A 21,678-nucleotide genomic window follows, 5' to 3' on the forward strand; every position below is an offset into this window, starting at 1 on the left:
TCAAACCACTGCGTGGTGCATGGCTGTCGGACAGTCAACCTGCCCCCCAAGAGAGGTCCCACCAACTCAGTCGAACGGGGGAGGTGCAGTGGGGGCGCCGCAGCACCCGACGGCTCGCCGCTCCAGTCCCGGTCCACCAGGTGGGGCCCCGATCAGTCCATCAGCCGGGCCCGGGGGGCGCCTTCATGTGGAATCGAGCCTCTCTCCCCGCCCCTGACAGCCCGGGCAGGCTCCAAGCAGATCCAGGCCACAGCGCCCCAGGCAGAGGCGTCTTCCCGCCGTCCTCAATTAGGCCTCAAGTCGAGCCATCAGTACGGCGGTGTCGTCGCCCGGTCGAGGGTCCCAGAGCAACCCCCAGGGACAGCGCAGCAGTGCGAGGCTCCGTGATCCACTTTGCCCCGCTCCGGCAGCTTGCTTATGCAGTGTTTTTAAAGCTCTTCAGGTCCTTGGCCTAACTCCCTTTCAAAATGTTTTTCAAAAATATGCTCCAGGGAGATGCCTTCGCTCCTCATCTACTAATCTTGTCTGTATTGCCAATATCAAGAAGACAAAACAGGGGAGCGTGCCTTCATAGTGAGAGCTGCCCAGCTCTGGAATCAGCTTCCTGCCTCTCTCAGGCTCTCAACTGATCTTCAACTCAGGAAGGCGCTGAACACCTGACGCTTTCGCACTAATCTGTATTGCTGTCTCTTCAAGTACAGTTGTGGTTTTTTCCGGTTGGTTGCCTGAGCGCCAGGATACATTTTAGGTGAAAGTGCGCTCTATAAAGGGTTAAATGAATAAAATAAATACACAATAGAAGAATTCTCTTTTTTACTGTAAAAGATTGTGCAGGAATTTGTAGAGATACAAAAAAAATTCTGCTGTTTGAGATAGGAAAAGCTGGACATGAGGCGTTCTCCAAGGCTAGGCCCCACATTGGGGTTAGTTAAGGCATGTATTTTAGGGTCTAAATCATTTTTTCAGATGATTCACAAGTGAAAGTAGAATACTCATTAATCACAGGTTCAATGAGCTGCCTACAAAAGGATCTTCAGTAGATCTTCTCAAGCAAATTTGGGAGATGGGGCCCACATAATTTTCATGGAGAAAATATATTCTACAATCAAAGGTTCTCATCTTCTTAATCTAGGCCTACACGTTTTAGGCAATTGCCAAAAAAGGAGGGAGTCATCAGTTTCCTTAGTTGCAGAGTTATTTGTTGGCACACAGCAGTGGTTGACAAGGTTGCTGATGTCCACCTCCTCCATAACTGTAGCACTTGTGAGACTCAACAGCCCGGGTACTCTCACGCATGTTGCAATCAACTCTAGAATGGCCCCTAGAGACCACTACATGAACTCTTGGCAGCCACGTACCAGGGCCAACATGGGCAAACAGCAAGCACCAACTCTACCCAAGCAAACCGCGTTCATGCAGATTTTTGAAAACTGGCATTTACATGAGTTTTCAGTGTACAGCAATAGGTTGGTGCTGAGAGGTTTATTCAAGGACAGGCCAGATAGACAGTGACATCTGCTGAAGGCAATATCTTCTACTTCCAATGCAGGAATACTTGTGAACCAGGAACTGTGCATGTCAGCCTAGACTACAGACCAATCTACTGCAGCAACAGTTGGACTGTAGCATTGGAGTCTTCATCCAAAAATTCCTTTTACCTCTTCTCTGATATAGTCATTCCTATAGACCGCAGTGCTACCATTTGTCACACCTATAGACTGTTGTAAGTTACCCATGTCCCATTTCTTCAAACTTCATGCAGCAGCCCAGCAACGTGGCAGCACTTTATACTTCCTCCAAACAGTTTCCCTGGAGCAGGACTTCCTGACGATGTTTGGTAAGACTGGGGAGTCACTTTCCTTTTCTTTTTATTTCACACCTTTTACAAATTATTACATCTTCGTTGCCAGTGTAACAAGGCGCACCCACACAAACAGAATAAAATACAGACACAGTGGAATTCTTCAGTAAACTTGAAACAAAAGTCGTTGGTGAGATGGTACAGATATATAATCATCTGTGGAGACTCCACCAGGAGCTCATTCTCCAGGTATTATCCCTCGAGCTGACTGACACAGAAGAAAGACACTCAGGTAGAACACTCAGACCATCATCCATTGTAGATTCTTTCCCACACACATGACACCCACTGCATCCTTTCTAGCCATTTTCTGGGTTGAGACCTATACTGTACTAAGATATTATATGATTGAAGTACTATTTTAGTGATGAAAATGTCACTCAAGTTGGCAATTAAGTCTATGTCCTGCAGAGATATGATGTAAGTTGTGAAAGTACAGTTTTGAAGGGGGCTAGGTTTTGAGAAATAGATGTGAGTTTGAGAGAAAGGATATGAAGTCCTACAAGGACTTACAGCATGTTCCAATAACCTCTGTTAAAAGCATAAACTATATATCTTTATGGGATAAACAGACCAAGGGTGGTGGGAGAGAGCTATGTTTCTGTAGCGACAATGAAATCTAGACTGTGATGGTGCTTTCCTATGAGTATTCAAAAATATGATGTGCCTGATGTGGTGGTAGTTGTAAAGCGAATGGTGATCTCACAATTAAGCACCTGATAGGGTTTGTGACAAAGATTTAAAGTTCTCATGAAGGGATGGGAATGGGGTTTAGATGGGTATCTTATATAAGCCTGGGTGGAGTAGCGGAGTTAACAAAAAAAACTCTGCTGCGCTACACGAAGCTACGCAAGCAGCGGAGTTGGTTAAAAAAATGCTGTTCGCAATAATTTTCAGTGCTGGGTGCTTGTCCACGCTATGAAATTATCGCAAATGGCACCATGCACAGCGCAAGCAGGCGCAGCTTCCTTTCTGCCACTTGAGTAGATTTTCTACCTGAGCGACAGCTTTCTCAATGCGAACAGACGGTTTCTCAACGCGAGCGGTCGCGAGCATACGTGGCCACTCGCATTGAGGAATCTGACCGCCTGTGTTGAGAAATCTCGCCTGATGGTTGATTTCCCTCGCTCGCCCTCGACAACTTGACTTTGACGAGCACGAATGAGGAAAAATCTCGCCGGGAGGTGGATTTTCCTTGCTCGTGCTCACCAACTTGATGTTGATGAGCGCGAGCGAGGAAAAAATACTCCTCTCCGCTACACAGAGCGGAGTTTTGCGGAACACCATGAGCTCCGCGTAAAGCAGAGTGCGGAAAACTCCACAAACTGCGCAAGCGGAGAGGAGTTCACTGCCCAGACTTAATCTTATACACAAATATTCACCATGTAGTCACAAATACCTTAGAGGTTAAAAAAGATGAAGTCTGAGTGAGGTAGCAGTGGAAGTCAAGAGAGTTTTAGAAACTTGTACAGCCACAGAATAATTCTTGGCAATAGTCTGAAGACTGTGCCTTAAAAAAGAATAAGTGCACAGTTACAAGAAGATTGTGAAAGAAGGTCATACATTGAAGTACTATCACTAGTATAACAATTATATTCTTGACAAAACAATAATATGGCAGGCAGAAAAGAGTAAGTATCACACCTACATGCATGTTGAATATGTTTGATGTACATAAAAAACTTAAAAGGATTAAAACAAAAGTGTACAATTACAGCAAGGTTGATAGAAACATGTTGTGTTGTATGGTCAGTGAACGATCTGATATGCAAGAGGGAAGTTCCTAAACTATTCTCTAGATATAACAGGAGGGGAATAGGTGCTGAGCAAGTTTGGTTTAGGTGGCAAGAATTCATATAAATTCGTAAAGTTCATATTGCCTACCATGGGAGAGATAATAGAGTAAACATTTGTTAATAACATTGCAAAATAAAACACTTCATACTAAGAAATTACTAGATTGTGGATGCTCTGCAACAGGTGAAGATCCCATTTTGTGTGGTAGTCAGTTACAGCTCTGTTTAAGCCAGAAGTAGCTTATGGTCTGGTGTTCCAACCCATAAACAGGTACAAAGTCTGTTTCGGTAAGTGTAGCCCTTGATCTATCAAGTATATAGTGACAGGTGAGCTGTAAAGTATCAAAGTTGGCATGAAGACTATGGGAAATTTTTACATATTTGACTGCAAACATAATAAAATATCAATATTTTTTCTTTGTAACGTTCTTTATGTTTAAATGCATGTGTTGTTATAGATAAGGTGAAATTGCTAAGGTGAGTTTGGCTTACGTTTATTGCCAGTGTTATACAGCACTGTTTTACAACCTCCTGTAGTGACACAGACACTGTAGATATCCAGTAATGAGATTTTAGTTTATTACAAATAGAGATAACAAGTTTGCTACTGAAGGGCCCAGGTCCAGGAGCAACAGTTACTCGGTTCAGAACATATCTATATAGAGCCCAATTAAAAATGTACAACCAATAAGATAGCAGGAGAATTGTCCCCCTTTAGAAAAGAAAAGAAACAAAACCAAAAAAAGAACAACAGAAAAACAAAAATAATTAACTAACTGTGTAATCTTGGTAGGAATAAACAATTACAATACGCAATCAATCTCCGAGGCTTCTTTGTAACTCTTGGCACCCGTCTAGGAAATTCATTGACTTGGTTACCAAACATCACAATAATTATTGATGGTCTTCTAACAATGTCATCATAGACACAGCACTCAGGACTCTGGTCAGCATCAACTGCTTTTCAGTTGAGCTTTAGCTATTTCTACATAGTTCAGCATCAATGTTCCTTTTTTCAGATTTCAATTGTTTAAACATTTAAAATGTGACGAATTTCCTGTCACCGTTTACTCTTTACCACATCCTTTAAAACCTGTCACGGACAATGCTTTAGGATTAAAAGGACTTCCTTGCTTCTTGTTGTCTGACCAGAACTAAACAACCTGGCTGATACTCTTTTGGCTTAGCATCTCTTTGTTTAACCGCATAATAGCTTATTCTATCTTTTGCCAATGTACCTATTTAACATTTTCCTTGTGGAGTTCAGGAACAGTCTCAGCTAATCGTGGAAGACAGCTTTTTCTAGTTTGTCCAAATATAAGTCAAATAGACATTTTCTTGCTGAACCATGGGGATCGTTTCTGTAGTCTCTCAACACTTGACACAATGATTGATTCAGTGTCACCTGTGTTAACTTAGCACTCTGAACTGTTTTCTCTAAAGTACTCATAAATCTGTTTTCCACTCCACTTGTTTGGGCCAAAATTGAGTTATTTTCTTATGAGGCACTTCCATATAACTTAGAAATGTGTTAGATTCTTCCTCACTGAATGGTGGACCTGTATCAGGTTTTTAAAATATTGGGTATTCCCCATGTGGAGAAAATGTCACCCAACTTTGGAAGTGTAGCGATGTAGAAGTAAATGTCATTTGTTTTACTAAAGGAAACCTAGAACAGTCATCTATAACAACCAACAAATATTACCCTGAATCCATGGGTCCATAGAAATCTGCTGTCAAAGTTATTTAGACTGTGCCTGGCAATACAGATATTTTACATTCTTCTAGAAATGCTCTCTTTGCTGTGCGCTGAAATAAATGACATGCTTTCTCCAACTCACCTGGCTAACCCTAAGAAACATATTTTATCAAGTGGAAACTTATTTGTTGCAGCTATGCCTCGATGACTTTAATGAGCTATTTCAATCACATGTCTTTGTAACATCAACATGTCTCCACCTACCTGTATCAAATATTGTTTTTACTTCCTGTATTGTCCTATCAATTGCTGTCTCATCTATTAGTTAAATATTTCTGCTATAGCAGTTTTAACATACATATTCTTTTGCCACAGATTTTCAGATTTGATTTTCATCAGAAGGTGACTAAATAGCCTGTATAATATATTGCTTTCCTTCTTTGTACATAATTATGGAACTGTAGACCTTTAGTCTCATTGCCTACCTTTCTATATATGCTTTAGCTTTAGGATTACCAAATAATGTCAGTAATCACTACAAATGGATTCCTGTACAAAAATGTATGACAATGCTCACATACCCAGACTACTGCTAAACTTTTGTTTCCTGATTGAGAACATTTTTTCTCATTATCAGACAAGCTTCAATTGGCATGTGAGACGGCGTCTTTATGTTTCTTTCCCAGGTTTATGCTGTACAAATATTGATCCTATTCGTACTGGATTCACATCCACTATTAACTCTGCAAAGTCAAAATATGCAATGTGTTGTGCAGAAGATATATCTTTCTTAATTTTTGTTAAAGATTCTTCACAGTTCATTTGATTCAAATGTTTTTCCTTTCTTCGTCAATTCTGGAACAGGTGCACTTATAGTGGCATAATCTTTAATATATTATGAACAATAACTAACCATCCCAAAGAAGGAACTAATTCTGATACAAACAGTGGATGTGATATATTTACCAATGGTGAAACTGTTGTTGGATCTGGACACTTAGCTTCCTTAGGGAAAATGTGTCCATACAACGTTAAGTCTATGCATCAACTTCACATTTTCATATTTAGAGTAAGACTAGCTTTACTTAGACGCATAGTCACGCCTACTAATGCATAATCATGTTCTTGTTGAGTCTTTCTAAAAAACAAAATATTGTCACAATACTTAGGGCCTCATGTAGGTAGCCAAATACCGGTCGGTAACGGCCGATTTTCGGTAAATATGCCGTTACCGACCGGTATTCAGACAAGTGAGATGTAGGAGTCCAAAAACCACTTTTCGGTAAATATGAGGCGGTAAATACCGATTCATAGTTACCGAATTCTAAAATACCGATTCATATTTACCGAATACATTATTAACGAATCGGTAAATATGAAGTGGTAAATATGAAGTGGTAAAAATTGAAAATGACATGTAGGAGCAGTCGGTAATTAAGAAATCCAGGAAAATCGGTAAATAAGAGTCGGTAATTAACACGGATGGAAAGCAGGTGGTAACCATCAACAATGCACATAAGCAATCCCAAAATGCAACAGCGTGGACAACATGGCCGCCATGTACGTCATTGCAAGGCGCCTACGTCTACAGGCAGCAGGACTGAGGGTGTGGCGACGGGAGGAACAAATCTACAGACAGCGCATCACACTATTCCAGCTGACTGATGCAGAGATACATGAGAGGTACAGGCTACACCCCGAAACCATCATGGACTTAATCAGGGACCTTCACCCACTCCTGGACCAGCCAATAAGAAGGGCGCACGCCATACCCCCACATGTGCAGGTGCTCTGCAGCCTACATCTGTTGGCATCCGGCAGTTATCAGGTGGTGATAGCTGCGGTGGGTGGGGTATCCCAGAGTTGCCTGTCACGTTTCTTCAGGAAGTTCCTGGATGCCATGATGCAGAGAATGCACCACTACATCAGCTTCCCAAACACACAGGCTGCACTGCAGAAAACAAAAACAGACTTTTATCACATGGCACAGTTCCCCCATGTCATCGGCTGTATTGATGGTACACACATCCCAATCTGTCCTCCAGCTGACACAGAGCACATCTACAGGAACAGGAAGTCCACCCACTCCATCAATGTGCAGGTGATCTGTGATGCAGGGAACATCATCACAGATATTGTTGCAAAGTTTCCTGGGAGCACCCACGACTCTTACATCTTCCAGAATAGTGGGATCTACACACGACTGAGAGCCGGAGAATTCGGAGAGGGATACCTGCTGGGTAAGTAACAGTGACGCCCCTTGAAACCTGCAAATCAGAGTGTATAGAGGCATGTAACTGATGGTTCCCTTTTACTCATCCAGGCGACAGTGCATATGCATGCCGTTCATTCATCCTCACTCCCTACCTACACCCAGCAACCCAGAGTGAGAGACGATACAACGTGGCCCACAAATCTACACGCAATGTGGTGGAGCGCACGTTTGGACTGCTGAAGAGCAGGTTCCGCTGCCTCCACAAGAGCGGAGGCGCACGCCAGTACAAACCCATCACCTGCTGCAAGATAATTGCCACTTGTGCAATGCTGCACAACCTTGCCACGAAAAAAGGTACAGATGTGGAACTAACATATTTTGAGGACAACGAGGATGAGTCAGGCCAGCCAGAGGGCAGCGCAGCTAGAGTGCCAACTGCAATCGATGGGAGAGAGAGACGGGCAGAGATCACATGCAACTATTTCTGAGTAAGTGAGGGGACACAGCGAGTCGTGAGAAGTCATGACGTAGTTTAATGTGGCACCACGCCATGAACACATGAACAGGCCAATCTGGCAATATGCCATCTATACAATGAGTATGTCCAGGGTTACGTCACCCAATGGCAAGTGGATAAGCAGGGCCACATCAATGTTTGCGCATACGCGCTGCAGTGGTGGATTGCACGGCCTGTGCATCCTCACTAGAGCCAACCCCAAGCCGCCTGCTGCTCCTGCGTGCTTCGGGGACGGGGGGTGTGATGCTGCTGCTGGTGTCGATGCTCTCCGCAGCATCCCCTGCAGCAGTTGTCGACGCCTGACTTGTCAATAGCACCCCTAGTGCACTTGTCACCTGCACCATCCCCCGTGACAGGTCGCTGCAGCACTGTGTTAGGCCCTCCTGCATCGTCACAGAGCGCCGGCAAAGTAGGGAAGTCGCAGTTGCCAGACGGTTGAGTGCCCTGCTGGTAATGTCCCTTCTCTGGCGTTCCCGGCGCCGTGCTTCGATGTCAGCATCTAATTTGCTGCACAACTGCTGGATTGACTGGGACATGTCCCGAATGCCCGCAGCCATGCCGCCAATGTTTGTGTCCATGTTGACTAAGCTTGTCCTCATCACCCGCATGTGCCTCTGGACTGACATTACTGCCTTTGATTGCAGGCGCTGTTGCTTCAACATTTGGCCCTCGAGCCCCAAGAAGACACCATGGCCGTCAGTGGGTGCTGGTGGACTCTGGACACGCGACCTGCGGCGCCCTCTTGCTCCCGTCTGTGCTGCCTGTGATGTTTGGGGCACAGTGGGATGGCTCCCTTCCTGGGGCCCGGTGCGGTCTTCTGGGCCCATGCTGTCGTCTGACGAGGTGTCTAAGGCTCGTAGCCTGGCTGCTGGACGCCTCCTCATTCTCACACCTGCAAGCGGAGATGTGGCCGGTGAATCGAACATGAGTGGCGATGCTGGCTCTGGTGGTGGTGATGCTGGCTCTCGGTGAGGTGATGCTGGCTCTGTGTGCGGCGAGGCTGGCTGCGTAGGTGGTGCGGCTGCAAGTGGGCCTGCTCCCTGGTCTGCACTCGTGCTGGCTAGAGGTGATTTTTGTGGCCGGTGTGCCGTCTCCCCTGCAGCATGCCCTGTACTGCATGATGTCACATCTGTGGACAGAAAAACAACATTGGCTCAGTGTCCCCGAAGGGCTGCATTGCAAGCGTCACAATAAATCATTTCACATTCCAATCTGTCCTCTGTCTCCTTGTGCCTCGAGTGCGTGACATGCCTTGTTGCCCTGTGACATTTACGTCATGGTTAGTGTTGCCCTGACTACATATCCCGGAATGCATTGCCTGTCTGCACTGACACGTGTGGACTGCAGTGTGATTCTCGTGTCACAATGGGGGATGTGGGATAGGGGTAGGGGCGGCTACATTGCTGTGCTTTCGTCTTACCTTGGTGTGTTGCGGCTCTGGCAGAGCTGTCGGCGTCCCCAAGACCCACGACGCTCTCTTGCTCGAGTGTGGCCGCCACCAGCTCCTCCAGTTCGGTGAGGGCAGGTGCCCTGTTGGTTCCACCTCCGGTCTGGCTGGCCTCCTTCTGGATGTCGCCCATCTTCCTCTTGGTCACAATCCTCAGGTCATACCAGCGCTTTTTGAGGACCTCAATTTCCCTGTGGGTCACTCCCACAGCATTGACCTGCGCCTGGATGGCCAGCCATATGTTGCGCTTTTCGGCCTCAGGCACTTGCAGGGATTGCCTCCCAAACAGCTTCTGGTGCTGCTTCACCACCTCCTCCACCAGCACCTGGAGTTCCTTGGGGCTGAATTTGAGCTTCCTCCTCCTTTCCCCTCCGTCTTTCTGTGTGCTCTGGCTGGACATGCTGTTCGTTTCCCGCTCGCACATGCAACTGCTCCCTGCCTCTCCTCTGCACTCCGAGCCTCTCCAGGGTCGGCTAATTATGTACACCTGCCTGGGTGTGGCCACTTCGGCTAATTGTGTACACCTGCCTGGGTGTGGGCAGTTCCTGGTTGGGTGGGCTGTCGTTGCACAGGATTAGCTGTTTCGTCAAGTCATGTGATGTTATTTACCGAATCCGTACGTACCGATTCGGTATTTTCCGATTCGGTAGATACCACCTCGGTATTTTCCGATTAGGTAGATACCACCTCGGTATTTTCCGATTCGGTAATTATCACCTCGGTATTTACCGAATCGGTGAATTCCGATTCGTATTTACCGACTGTTACCGAATCGGTAACTGTTACCGAATTTTTACCTACATGTAACTTACCGATTCTAATTTACCGATTCGGTACGGCTCGGTATTTAAGAACCGGTAAAATTTATTTACCTACATGAGGCCCCTAATGCAGTCAGTTTTTAACTGCCTTAAAAATGTTTATCATCATCTTTTGAAACATTTAAGCAGCTAAACGTATTCCTAAGTTCAACCAGAAGTGCAGAAGCTCCAACACCCTTCTCTTGAAACCACAGAGATTCCTCAAGAAAAAACTTACAATGGATCCTCCTCTGGGATGGCACCGAGAATTTGGAACACCTTGCTTCCTGAAGTGAGAATGAATCCCTCAACTATTTCCTTTAAGAAAGATGTCAAAGTACTTCTTATGAACAGATTCCTTCCCTAGATTCCAGGATACCCTTCGTACCTCAACCACACTCTTGACTACTTTCACTGGCGACCTCTTGGTTCTAAACTTATTCAGTTCGGACTCTATCTTCCCGTTTATTGTCATTGCCTATTTCCAATAGTTTTAACTTAATGTTATTTTTGGCCTTTATTGATATTTCCCCTTAACTCCACGAACATTGGAAAGTATTCCCTCCCTTCCTGGTTGACACCTGTACATTGATAGTATTACTATCACTGTGTGGCTCTCTGTAAATCTGTGAAGCGCTCTGATACACCAAGGGTCAAGTTCGCACTATAAAAAACTATCTGAATAAATAAACCTTTTGTACCAAAATGGCCCTAGATGCCTAGCAAATGTTGTTATATTCCACAAGTGTTTTTCTATTTTCAACTGATTATATATAGCCTTTGTATTAATCTAGTTGTGAGTATACCACAGCGCCATTAAGACTGCTTATCATGTAATCAAAATGTGGCCCTGGACATTTCTCTTGCTCAGTCACTATATGGGACATTCTCATATCCACACATATTTGGATGTTGTCTGTATTCTTTTTGGGTACCACAAATATTGAAGAAACCTATTGTATTGGGCCAGTTGCCGGTTCTATATTATCTAAATTTAATAGGGAATTTATCTCATCTTCCACCTTGCTTTAGCGATGCATTGGTACTCTTTTATGCATCCGTGCTACTGGTTTAATTGACTTGCTTATCTGAAGCGTAATTGAATTTCCTTTTCATTTACCCAAGACTTGAAAAGATTCTGTGTACTTTCCTAGTGTAGGATATTATGTTGCAATATTAAAAGTCGTTGCCATTAAGCCCATCAATTGTGCTGAAACTTAATAAACAAGTTTCTGGAACTTTCACTTTTAGAACATGAACAACTACTTTACCAGTTATATTACAGTAGTGTACAGTCTCCTTTAATTTTACCGTGTTGGTTACATTGCACCTGGCTCCCCACTGAAATCCATTTACAACTGAAGGGCTTACTGCAGGTTTTGAGGCATCTTTCACATTCTGAAGCACACATGATATTACAGGTTGCTTCACTGTCCAGAACAAAGAGGACTTTATGACAAACTATCAACATGTCTACTGTAGATGTTTTGTATAGAAGTTATTTGTATCATCTATATCTTCCCAGTTTCCATATTCCAATTTCCTGCAAAAGACACAGTTCTTCGGTTGAATTTATTTTCGTTTGTCAGAAACTCCTGCATTGAAGCATTTTCACGCTCTTTCATTTGCCTGAAGTATTTGCTGCTTTACTTTCCTTCATTTCTCCATTCTCAAGCATTTACTTTTCCCAAAGTTTCTGATTCTGCTTTACTTTCAGTTGTAACATGATTAAGCTTTCTGCACGTCCCTTATTGCTGTCACTGAACCGGGTAACACTCCACATGCAAAAATTGCATTGCAACAGTAGCTTTCCAAAATGTTACAGTGAAAAAACAGGAGTTAAAGCACAATTCCATTGCATGTGCCCCACTAGTTTCTGGTTCCTGGGAGATCACTCAAGCAACTGACAGAATGCAACTGAAGTTACTGATAAAGTGAGTAAAAAAAATGTACACAAACTCTGCATGTGAATGGAAAGATAAGAAATACAAAAATAAAGGGAATCAAAGAGTTCACTTTTGATTGTCTCCCTTCTTGAGCTTGTTTAAAAGTCTTGAAAAGGAGGCCAGGCAACACAATGGTAGCTCTCCCAGAAAGCTCCAGACTCCCTACCGGTCGTGCTGTGTGTGGAAAAGAGTGTTATTAAAAGTGTTTAATAGTGTGTAAACTGCTGTCCTAAAGGTGGTTTGCGAAGACCACAGGGCCCTGTCTAAAATAAGATAAGGCAAGATTGAGCCTTAACTATTTTGGAGATGCAATTTTGGGAGGCAGAGACCTCCTTGCACTAGAGTTAAGCTTGTGACACTGTTAAGAATGGGTGCTGTACACGAAATAACTGTGAAAGGCCTGGCGAGGACGATGAAGAGTGATGTTAGGATGTGGGATGCAGTGGTCAATATTGATGTGCTCCAAGGCTGACAAATGTAGGCATGGCAACCTATTGCCTGAAGCCCAGTAAGCCATTATCTGCGATGCTGTCTCTTTTAAAAAAGGTTGTGGCATATTAATTGTGCAAGTGTGAGGACTACACATGGTGACTGTGTTCAGTGCTGAGAACAGTAAGTATGAGAGTCTATAGTAAGCTACTGCTCCTGGCACTTGGATGGCTTATTACGACTGAGGAAGATTTCTTCTGCAGTTAATGCAGCCTGGGTGTCAGAGCTGGTATGGTGGAAGAGATACCAGGAGGAAGTGAGGTTGTGACATACCTACATCACTGATTCTCAGGCGTTAATCCCCTGGAGAAGCCCTGGCAAACCTTAGCCCTTTGAACTGTTGGGAGATATTATTTGTCCTGCAGTGTTTGATTGTTGCTATCTTTGGCAGGATTTTTGTCTTAGCTCAGGAAGCAGACTTTACTTTACTCAGCTCCAAAATACAAACTTTTCGGTATTAAACCTGTACAGAAACTAGTAGCTCAATACAGAAGTGTGGCTATTTCACAAATTGCACACTAAGCCAGTCAAACGTCAGCTACAAATAGCAACTTCAAAGGAGTTCTTGGTCTGCAAATTATATGGTTGCTTTTTTTGGCACACTGCTTAAATTTGGCAAGTAAATTGGTTGATGATCCCATTACATGTGCTGTGTTAACAGTCCTCCATAAATGGGTAATTTGATCCCACGTGTTTACACAGGAATTAATGCATAGGGTGTTTCTTAGGTGCGAGCATTTATTTATCGATGCAATCAAATTAGTTTTTTTGCAGAAATGAGCTTTTTGACAAGAAATGTTGTACATGGGAGCAACTACCTAACCAATTAGCAGCTTAGGGTGGGAGCATTAGGAGAAGCAGACACGAAGGGTGGTGGATCTTTGAGGAAATTCAACAATGACACAACAGTAAGAATATTAAAGTATCACATATATGTCAGAACATATCAAGGCGGGTTTGAAGTGAGGTAGTTCTGAGAGGTGCTACACTGGCTGCCTGATGAAGTATCCGTTAAGTCCAATCCCTTCAAAGCACCTTTAAAGCAATCAAAATGCTATTCATGGCAACAGCCTTTCTATGTCAGATCCAGTATAGAAATCCTCCAGCACTGAAGGCTCAAGTCGAGTACATATCAGATGCCAGGCTCTGGTTCAGCTTAAGGCCCACATGGACCCTTCAGCCAAAACCAAGCCAAGCCTTCATATGGCTTCTGCTGCCCACCCTCTTATCTCAATGACCATTTCCTTTAAATTCCAATCTTTACAACTTGACTTAAAATGTAATATATGTATTTCTTCAACAATCTTCTGATGCAGTTCCTTAAATAATTAAAGACAAAAGTATTAAACTTTGATGTAAAATGGGAGAGAGAAATAGATATCCTTCTGATGTCTGAATTGCACAACGGAAAATGAGGAAAAGAGGAATCCATCACGGTGTCACTGCTTGGCCAAACCGTGATTCTAGGCATGCACCTTATTTCTCCGTACCTCCTTTTCTTTTAACATCACATTTGAGGGTGCGTTGTCAGATCAGGAAGCACACTGTACTATACCCACTCTTGTATATGTTAATGGTGCTCCATCTTTGATGACAACTGACTTGCCTCTCGGTTCACTAATGGCTCTATTGTCAAGGTGGAGGGAGACGTGAAGGTTTCTAGGCTCATATTTGGAAACGATCACTTCCAATAAATGTCACCCAATTGACTGATACGATTGAATGTTCTAAAGTAAACCACTTCCATCTACTAAAGAAATACATTTTGAATTTTGATGAGTCTTTATCATATCTTTAAATTATGTGTATTTTGCATACCAAATATGTTGACAAGCTCAGCTCATATTATGGCTTCTACAGAAAACCCAGGGGGATATTTACAACAGACAGCGATAAATATCGCAAAGCGCGCTTAGCGCTTTTATATTTATCGCCGTCCGTCGCTGGAATTTATCGCCATGCTTGCGCTGTATTTACAACGCATAGCACAATGGCGATATAAATTCCAGCGATAGCAGGGTAATCACCGTTTTGCAGGGAACATCGCTGGTTTTCCAGTGATGTTCCCTGCAAAATGGCGATATGCTTGTTGATACGACCATGTGGTCGTAACACAAGAATCCACCCCCCATGTTAGGTATGGGTTAGTCTTGATTTTAGCAGATGTTAGTTTTTGGCGAAAACTGTGGTTTTCACCCAAAACTAACGTATGCTAAAATGCGTGGGCTACCTTGTAAATATCGCGATGTGCACATCAGCGATATTTACAAGGTTGTACTGCCCAGTGACGCCCACTTTGCATCTCATTAGAGACGCAAAGGGGGGGCGTCGGAAAAAAGGGCAATATTTTTATCTCCGAATTTTGGGCTTTAAAAGCCAAAAAAGCAGAGATATGGCCCTTGTAAATATGCCCCCCAGACCCTTGGCTCAGCTCTCCCTATTAATTTTCTCCCTTACCCACCTCTAATCCAGCAACATAATGTTCATGCCTTCTTTGACTCCAGATTATTCAGAATCACCTTATAGCAAGGCGGAGTGGCCGAAGCTTGTCGCACCTCCGTCCAGTCTTTTGAAATTCTCTTTCCATGCATAATGTGAAAAAGCACAATCTCATCAGCTTCTGGAAAAACAACTAGATTTGGGTGAAATTTATTTCATTTCCTTTGTGGAAATTACGAGAATTTAGCAAACATGATGCAAAAGTATGTGTCGTTACACAAAATGCTGGTCCAGCATTTTATGCTATTTCTTATCACAAACTGCATCCCTGGCTCCATTTTGGATGTGAGAATGCATTTTGCGCAAAAAAAGCAATAGCCCAAATCACAATGATGTGAACAACAGCCACTCGTGTTTGGTTCGTTCAAGATATCCTCATGCTCTTGACATAGTATTTTTACCTGGACGAAATCTCAATTACTCAATGTGGTTTAATGGGGTAATCTTGGGTATTTTGAGTAACCAGCGTAATGCAAATGCCAGAAATTGCACACAATTACATAAACAAAATTTCGCTCAGGAGTAAAAAATCTCAAGACCGTAATGTTCAACTACTGCTGTTTTTTCTTGCTTTCCTATTTGCTCTGTTTCAGCCTTCACTTTCCCAACACACGTTAAAGCAGGTTAGTCGCATTGCATGACTGTGTGATACATTCCAATAAATCAATCTTGTGACTTGCAACCTGTCCAGAGAATATTTTGCACCTTCACCATATTAACTTTCTATACCAAGTATATGTTTTGAAAAGGAGAGGGTTTTTTGTCCCATTGGTCACAATTCCTAGATTATTGGCTAAACTTTTTCCAAGTTCTCGATTGGTCTCAATAAGTGGGAGAAATATCTTTCCCACTAAGGTATAGAAATCACATAAGAATAAAAGGCCAGATCGAGCGAGTTTTTTGCCTTAGGGCCTTATTACGAGTACTGCGGTCCACATGAGCAGCGTACTTGTGGTGGCATTACGACAGTGGTTAATTTGAGCCGTTGGTTTACGGTGCTCAGCACCGGCACTTAATCATCAACACCAGCGCTTTTCATGAGCACCAGTTAAGGACACATTCATTTATGGTAGGCATAGGTAGATTAAGTGATTTGTCCAGAATCACAGGATATTGAGCCTGACGCCGAGACTCGAACCTGGTTCCCCAGCTCCGAAGTCGGTAGTTCTGTTTTAGGTTGCGCTAACAGGAGAAAATGGCTGGTGGGAGCTGCCTCCTAACGAGAGCCCCAGCACTTATTTTTTTTTTACAAATTAACCACTGTGGTCACACCACTGCCACACTGGCAGTCTGCCTGCCGTTTTATGAGTGCGCCGGTCATACCGCTGTGAGACCGCCGGCTTTGCCAGCATGAAGGATCCTGCTGCACCAGTGGTCTGGAAATAGCCAGGAGGTGAGCTCGCCATGAAAAGGGTGGCAAACATGGAACTAAGGGGGCCACAAAAGGGCCACTTTTGGGGCCCCCTGCTGCTTCTGGGCCTAGGGGTGCAGGGGGGCTCATGCTTCGCCTAGGGGTGCAGGCAGGGGGGCACATTTTGTGTCCCCCTGGAATTGCACCCCCGTTCCTGCACGGTATGGCATGCAAGACATGGTGCATGCTAAACCATGCAGGAACGTTCAGCAGGCACTGTCACGGCAGCAGTCTGCTGTTAAGGCTCTCCTATGAGCCCTAAACAATCGCTGCGTGAGACCACCACAGCACCGCCTGCTCGCCATGGAATAAAGTCGTTATCCGGCAGGCAGGCACACAACTGGTCTGGCGGTCCTCCCATCGGCACAGCGGTGGTGGGCCGACAGAAGGTACGCCAAACTCGTAATAAGGTCCTTAAGTCTTGTTCTGCGTGAAGCCTCACAAATCCAGATATGCTGCTTTATTTAAGAAAAACAAGGTTGCTGGTTTTAGCGCTGAACCAGGTCATGTGAAAAAAACAACCACCAACACATCACATATTTCGCCCCTTACTTCACGGACCGGCAACCTTGTTTTATTTAATTAAGCAGCAAATCACAAATATCTGGATTAGCTAGTCTTCACACAGAACAAGATTAAGGATATACATTAATTCGATCTGACCTCTTATTCTTATGTGATTTCTATACAAAGTACAGCTGGTTTCTCTCAGTGCATGTTCATTTTTTACATGCATACTCCAAGGCTTGCATGTTCCTATTTCTCACGCCCATCCTTTTTACTTAGTATTATGTATGTTGTAAGGTACCATTTTTTATATGGGACTAGTAAAGAAAGTTACAAGGATGCATAGCACATTAGCTATTGAGATACACTTGTAGCTATGTTTGCAGCATACAAGGAGTCAGAAATCCCTCCAGAGCAAGAGAAAAGGCTGTACATGCCTGGCTCATTGAATCAGTGTTTCCACATTAAACTCATTTTAGTAGAAGAACTCCATTTAAGATGGGTACCTCGATGCAAACCATATGTTAAAAGCCTATCTTTACATCCATCTTTACATCCATCTCCTCATTAAATGGAGTGTCTATTTTTATTCCTGCGTATTCTCCCTCCTTTTGAGCGCTTCACGAGAAATAATGCACTTTAAAGTCCTAATTTAATCTAACAAAACCAACTTTTCCTTGATTTCTAAGAAAAAACAAGAGGAAAGAAAGTCCCGGGGTGGGCAGTTTGCTTTGCCGACACCGATGTGGATTAAAATAATGACAAAACTGGTGTTCATGTTTTGGTTTCCGTGCATTTCTTTTATGAGAATGAAACTCTGCGCTGTTAATGGGCCAAACGGTTATTTGATAGTCTGCGGCATCTCCACAGCTCCCGATCCCCTTTACCCCATTCCTTCTTTCCCTTCTTTTCATCCATTATGATTGAAGCCCCTATACAATATTGATTTATTAAGCAGTTTCATAAAGCGCTGCGTGTTACCTCAGAGTGCTTGACCGAGGGGAATTTCAGCTAGGTGACAAGTAGAGGAGGGGGTTGGGTATAATCGGACCAGGTGAAAGATATTTTTGCCATTCTGACAGCCCTTCTATGGTGAGTTCAATTAGGGCAAGATTGACTAGTAGATTTTTTCCAGAAGCTTTCTGAAGTGTTTGAGCTCAGATCTCAAATTTGGCCTGAGGCCCTTCCAGAGTTTAGGTCCCTGTAGCCCCTGTGATCTGTCCTTGTGTTCTATTCTCTGTTATGATCCTTCATTGACCAGCTGGGCAGATGTTGAACGAAGGGTTTTAGTTTTGGGTCATAGTGAGGGATCAAATTCTTTTTTATTTAAACAAAAAAGAATACTGTTTCAAGATCTCCCCCCTGAAAAATAATCTCGTGTGCAGTAGCGTAGCGAGGATGCCATGGACCCTGATGCAGGAAAGGAAAATGGCCCCTTGTGCTGCGGTTAGGGAAGTAAAATGCAACAATTATCAGGGTTGATGGTCTCTAATGATTCTGTGCCCCAGTGCGATTGTACATGCTTCACCAGTGGTAGGTATACTCCTGCTTGTGTACTGGCTTCACAGTTGACCACCCACCAGTCCCGCCTACTTACTGTGTTTCATAATAGGTGTTTTTTCAACTCTTTTCCTAAAAGGCAACTTTTAAATCAAGACAAGGCCCTTATTACACATAGGGCACACTTTTTATTACTGTTTCCACCATGGCGCACCTTTTTAAATAGGTGCGCCATACACAAACGGGGGGGTGAGAAGTGCGCGACCTATTACAGAGAATGTGCTGCCCTCGGGGCAGCCGTGAACTCGTGCTACCTTGGGAGCAGCATATTCAAGTACTTTGACTGACAAATGTTTTCACATGTAGTGCTTGCCTTTTGGCCTGGATGACCTCTTCCTTGGCACTGATAGCTGATCACATTGAGGCAATGTGGGCCTAGAGGCTTCAGAGGGCTTAGTGAGAATCCTTACTGATAGTAACTCAAAAAATCTCCATGCTATGTGTATCTAGTATCTCAATGTCAGTATCACTACATTAATACCCTGAGCCTCTCCCATTGGCTTCTAAATCGTCCATCTCCTCAGAAACCCCATTTCTAACAAGGATAGCGCATGGTTTCTTGAATTCAAAAACTTGCAATCACTTGAACATTTGAATCTGTGCTCCACGCAAACTTAATTTTTTTCTAGTTTTCTAATCTTTAGTGCTTTAGGTTTAAAACACGAGCAAGTATAACAATTGTCTGAACCAAGATGCTTTGGCAAACATGGCATGGATATTGGATGCTTGTCCTTGAATTCAAATAGAATTTGAATGGAGTATGTTAACCTAGGAAATGGTGCTTGAGATACCAAAAGGAAACAATCCCCAGAAAAGTCATTCTCCGACCTGGTCGAAGACTACAGAAAAATTCTGTCTTTTCACCACAGTAGTCGTCAGATGTTGGTGGTCCTCCAAAATACTGCCTCTCAGCCTTTCACTTCAAATGTTCGATGGCATGGTCAAATTATAAGAAAATCTCAGAAACTTGTTATCTTGCTTATTAAACCAATCAGCTGAAAAAAGAACCTAAAATGATGGTTGTGTATTGGGGCATTGTGAGCTTATCGTCAACGTCATAGTGAGTCATTAGGACTCCATCTACGGTCTATAGCCAAAATGAAACATTTTAAGAAATGTAGAAATAATTCCAGACCCAACCACTCAAAGGTGGAATAAGACACAGCCTGTGAATAAGTTCAAACTGCAAAACAGACCTAGGGCCACCACAAGCATTATGTTTGAGTTGTTCTGGGTTTTTTCGGCACAATTATTTAGAGCCTATAATATGTAACACATCAAACGTGTAGGCCATTTTATTTGATGGCATAGTAAGGTCACAAACATATGCAACTAAATAGGACCAGATCTAGTTACAAGAATGGCTATTAGCACATTTGGCTTGGACATTTCCAAGAAGTGGAGAATTGTAGTCCATTTGAGCATATGTAGAAGGTCAATATTCTCTTTGTTACAATGCAGCTTTTAGCCAAGTTACTAGGACCAATTTGGAAAATTATGCAGGATCCAGAGAGTACGATGGATAATGAGAAATCATGATTAAGGAATTAAGTGGAGGTCTTTGAGGAGATGGAGGACATTCAGATCCTTGTCCATTGTGTCTCAAGGTTTAAAGGGACCAAATTCCCCCAGGTCATGTTCCCAGAGTTTTTGGTTTGCTTTGAAGATAAACCATTAAGCAGTTTTCATAGTTTGGACACAGTACAGACTCTATAGTAGTTTAGAGAGTGAGGATGGAGCAGATGCGTCAAAGCCCCTGTGCATTTCACAGTGCAGGCAGCAACCCCACTGCACTTTCAAAAGGGGGGAGGGATTCCCTTGCAGGTGGGTGCAGCGAATGACTGCGCCTGCCTGCAAGCAGATGACAAATGTCAGAAACAAAGAAAGTTTCAATATTTGGCAGGCTCTGTTTGCTTTGAAAGCGATCAAATATAAGGCCAAAGGCTGAGTGCAGCGGGGTGGTTGGGTGACCAATCACACTCTGCACACAGTCACAGGCTGTATGCAGCGGGGGGCATTGGGTACCAGCAGGAGTTACGTGCCTGCAAGGCTTTCGGTGCAGGGCATAGGCAGCGGCCGTGCAGGGCAGCGGGTTGGATGCCCACATGGGTTGGGCATGAGCCCAGGGCCTGTTGGCAACCCAACACTAGCACGACATAAAGCCATGCTTAGCAGGTGATTTGGGTGAATATGACCAAAAAACTCCAGAAAACCACTGAAAAAAACCAATGTTTAAAGTGATGCTGCAGCTAGGTGTTGAAATAACACAAAACTAACATCTAAAAACAAAATAAAACTAGCTATCTATAAATTGCGTCCCTGGCATGTGCTGCTTTTGACCTCACGTATTATATCTCTCGCAACATCTCAAATGGCATCATGACATCACTGATGACATGAAACAATCATTGCAATACAAAAGGGCCTTTTTAACCCTAGAGACCCTGCTGGAAAAGGGGCAGCAGGAGATGGATATGTATTGGCAACAGGAAACAGTGAGACATATGAAAAGGCTGCACACAAAGGCACATCCAATTTGGATTGCACTGATGACTTAGTATTTTTCTATTTTTTTACTGCTGCCATAAGGAAGAGGGATTTTATTAATTTTACTTATGGAGAGAATGTGAAAATTCTGAGAACACGAAGGTGCAACTGATATTAATATGTATGAAAAACAATGTTTATAAAATAAAATGCAGTTAATAAATACTATTGATTTTGCGATAAAAGAGAAAAGAACAATGATCATGGGAAACGTACCGCCAACAGTCTCACAATGTACAGCCCAACGGCCCATAGCAAACTATTAGAGAGAATCTTGGATCTGCAGTGCCTATCACGCACTTTTCCAAAGGACAGAGGACATCAGATGACTTAACTGCCCTCTGTTCACCACACAGTGCTTAATTTGAGCCAGTGGTTTCCGGT

At 43.5% G+C, this 21,678-nt stretch overlaps 1 protein-coding gene across 4 annotated transcripts in view; it reads right to left on the reverse strand.

Annotated features, from left to right (window-relative positions):
• The window catches only part of REPS2 (RALBP1 associated Eps domain containing 2), an 856,334-nt gene that overhangs the window by 215,231 nt on the left and 619,425 nt on the right, over positions 1–21,678 (reverse strand). The gene's annotated exons all lie outside the window — the stretch shown is intronic.

This window comes from Triturus cristatus, chromosome 8 (assembly GCF_964204655.1).
Source record: "Triturus cristatus chromosome 8, aTriCri1.1, whole genome shotgun sequence".
Taxonomy (NCBI): domain Eukaryota; kingdom Metazoa; phylum Chordata; class Amphibia; order Caudata; family Salamandridae; genus Triturus; species Triturus cristatus.